The following is a 3,784-nucleotide window of genomic DNA, read 5'->3' as shown; positions in this document are numbered from 1 at the left end:
GCTCCCATCCCATGTGAGACTCTGGTGACCCCAGGGAGAAGAAAGGGGGGTGTTTCCACGGTGGGGAGTCCCAGTGTGATGGAGGAGGGGCTCCCTCCGTGTACCCCATATCAGGACTAGCCATCTTCTGTCTTCTTTTGTTTGTGTGAATTGGACTTTTCTCCCCAAAATGGGTTCCCAAGACTGAGCCTGCCCCTTCCCAGGCTTTCCAAGTCTCACTCCATTGGCAGGGAAGACATATAAGACCATCTGCCGAGGAACTGGGCCTTAGTGGAGCTGCCTGGAGGCCCTGAGGCCTGAGGACCCCATGTCAAAGAAGGGTTGGAGCAGTCCGGGGTTAATCCAGGTGGGCTTCCTGGGGGAGAGCAGGCAGCTCCTTGGCTGTAGATGGCAGAGGAGCACTGGCCAGAGTTGTGGAGGGTGTGTGGCTGGGGCACCCAGTTGAGAGGTCTGAGCCTGTTCTGGTTGGCTGACCCTCTGGGAAATTCAGGGAGTTTCCAAGCTGAGAGCTTGGTTGGGGGAGGGTGGTCCGGGATGGAGGAAGGGAGGGACACAGCTAGAGTCCTGCTAGAGGAGAAGGACAGGCTTCTCCTGGCTAGTCTTAATCCCTCCTGCTTTAAGAAGCAAGGTCGTGGAGGTGGGGAAGAGTGATGCCAGAGAGTGTGTGTGTGTGTGCAGAAGTATGTCTGCGGCAGTGTTTGTGTTTTTGTGAATGACTGGGTTTCCGAAGGGCTGTAACTTTGCACATGAGGGTCTATGTGTGTGTGTAACTGTGTGTATGCAGGGACTCACGTCTGTGTGCGTATCTGTGAGTTGTTCTGTGCCTAAGAGTCTGTGGCTCTGTGTATACATGTGTGTATAGATGTGTATATATGTTGTATACTCTGTGTATACATGTCGCCCTTAAGAGCAACTCTTTGGAATCCCTGTCCCGGCCTTTCCGATCAGGCTGCTCTGTGCTCTTGCCCCCACAGTCTTCTTTGTCCGCTCCTCACCCCCTCCCCTCCCTGAAGTTGTCGGCTCACCCTTTTGACTGCCTGCTCCTAGTAGCCCCTCACGGCTCTGCTGACCACGAATAATGGGGCCCAGACCGGGTTGCATCTCTCTGGACTGGCACCTGCCAGAACCTCAGCCATCCCAGTCCTACCCCACCCCTCACGCTGCAGCGCTCACCATATCACCCTCCCGCCTGCAGGAAACAGCCTTCCATCCGGGACCCGGGGGAGATAGAGAAGTCATGGCCTGAGCCTCCCAAGGGACCTCTTCTGGGTTTGAGGACCCTAACCCCCAGAGCTGCCCTTGACCTGAGGCCCAAGTCAGCATGAACCCAGAGAGTGGTATCAATGACCCTCCTTTCACCTCCTCCGTCTCCCTAACTAAGGCTCCCTTTCCACCCGGCTAGTTTCTCTTTGAAAACTTGGCTTGATAGGTCTTCCACGCTCTCCTTGACTGCCAGTTGCCTCTGGGGTTGGGGCTGCCTGGCAGGAGGAAGGAGGCAAAGGGGACACTCCCAGAACTCTAGGGAACAGAGGCAAGGGAAAAAGTAAGAGATGGCTGAGAAATCTGGGCCTGTGGGCTGAGCCTAAAGACAACATTGGTTCAAGGTCACACAGCACTCCATGCCCAGCAGCCTGGAAAGGGGCTTTGAGGGCTGTATGTCACCTCCAGGGGCAAGAAGTCCCCCGATGCTTCTGATACATTCGTGCCTTCATGCATGCATTTTACACAACCGTCCCTGGGCCTGGCCCTGCGCAGGAACTGGGAACACGGCGGCATCAGGCAGGCAGACTGTCCTTGGGCTGCTTCCAGCCCCCCTTTTCTTCTCTAGCAACAGGGAGCTCGCTCTCACAGAAGTTCTTGCATCCCAGCACTGTGCAAATTCAGCCTCTAGGAGACACCCGGAGCCTCCCTGCCCCTACCCCCTGCTCCCTTTCTGGAAGCCACGGGGGAAAGGGTGCAGGTGCCCAGGCAGAGAAGGTGCAGGCCGTCGTCCCCATGGGGCCCCATCCACCTGCCACAGCCCGGAGTTTGTGCAGGAGGAGTCGAGGGGCTAGGGCTGGCTGCAAAAACCAGACCTGGGCTGACAGGCCCTTCCTTCAAAGGCTGGCCCCGTCCGTGCCACTTTATTGCCTCGCTAATGACGGTGATTAGCCAACAGGTGCTACCTGCCTCCTGTGTCCACCTTCCTGCCTACTGAGGATGGTTTCCAAACACCTGGCAGTTGGGGGGGGGGACTGCCCTGCGCTCTGCCAGGGCACCCGCCATCCCTGAGCCCTCAATTGTCACCCCAGTTTTTGCCCGCCTTGTCTCCAGAGAACGCAGGGCCGGTTCAGTCCTCATCTGCTGGGGATTGCTGTGTGGCCTCAGTCCCCATCTGGCCCTCTCTGAGCAGGACTGAGGGGGAAGTGAAGGTAGGAAGGGAAGCGGAGGACAGTGGGTGGGGGCTGAGAAGCACGACTTCCTCTTCCCCAGTGAGGACTTTACTGTGGGCCCCAACTAGAATCCAAAAGAAGGTAGAAGAAGAGGGCCTTCCTTGGAGACGAGCTGGGGCTGCTTCTTAGGCACCCACTGCATTGTGGGGACGTCACTGGAAAAATCCCACCATTCTGGAGGGGTTGGCCCACCACTCCCTGTTGGGGGGGTGCCAGAGCCTAGGGCCCCAGGTCGTGGGGGGGGGGGTTCCTAGTGCAGGTCTGGGTGGGAGCCATGATTTATGACCGTGCTTCCTGAGTGAGGAATGCCAGCCTGGGGGGCTGGGTTGGGGTGGAGCCTCTTGCCTGACACTCCTCATTCTGCTGGATGTCTGCCAGGTCCTGTCAGGACTCTCTTGTCCCCTGGGGACAGCCATGTTCTCCCACATGCGGCAGCCCCCTCCAGTCTGGAGCTCGACCCTCCAGCTCTGGGAAGACTGAGCGACGGCCCAGCTGAGGGGGAATCCAGAACTGAGTCCTTTCCAGTTTTCTGTCTTCGCAGCTCAGCCCCCTTTGTCAGCGGGCATGAGAGTGTTGGAAAATTGCTCTTTTCTCTCCCGCTGCAGCAGGAGGGAACTCGGAGGAGACTTTTGGAAACTTCCATCCGGATGAACTCAAGGCTTACGGGCCACGATCCCAGCGAGAGACTTAGGACTGATACAAAGATGAACTTGCAGGCAGGAAGGGGCGTTGAGCTCCTAGAATAGACGGTGGCTGTGGCGTCAGGAATTCAGGAAGGTGGGGAAGCAGAGGGGGGCTGGCGGGGAGGGAGGCAGAACGACCCAGAGCGTTGTCTGGTCCTGGACTCCGTAGTCCGCGCCGATTTTGAACCTGTTCCTCTGCGTCTCACTTGTATCCCTCTTGTTCCGGCCCCCTCTCTGGGTGAGGGTCCCTCTTTCTGGACACCTAGCATGGGTCAGTCTGCCTTCCCTGGTCTGGTGGGACTGGTTTTTCAAGCTGGAGGAAGGGTCGGTGAGGAACTGGCAGAGGGAGAGGGTTTTATGTAAATGCCCAGGGAGTGCTCTGGGAACGGGGAGGCCGGTTTTCCCAAAGACACGCAGGGACTGGCAGCTCCCAATTAGCCGGGCCCGGTGATGTCAGTGCTGCTCTCCTGGGTGGCTGCGCCCACTCCAGTTGGCCTTGGCAGGGGTTCCTGGTCATTACCTTCTCCCTCGGGTGGGAGAGGTGCCAAGGGGGCCACCACACAGGACAGAGGCCAAGTCCCCTCCCATCACTCCCCAACCTGGGGCCTGAGCCACATGGTGGACCAGCCCCAGAAAGTGCCATGAAAACCAGCCCAGACTCTACTGGAG

Source organism: Meles meles, chromosome 18 (genome assembly GCF_922984935.1).
Source record: "Meles meles chromosome 18, mMelMel3.1 paternal haplotype, whole genome shotgun sequence".
Lineage (NCBI taxonomy): Eukaryota > Metazoa > Chordata > Mammalia > Carnivora > Mustelidae > Meles > Meles meles.
This window is presented reverse-complemented; position numbering follows the sequence as displayed.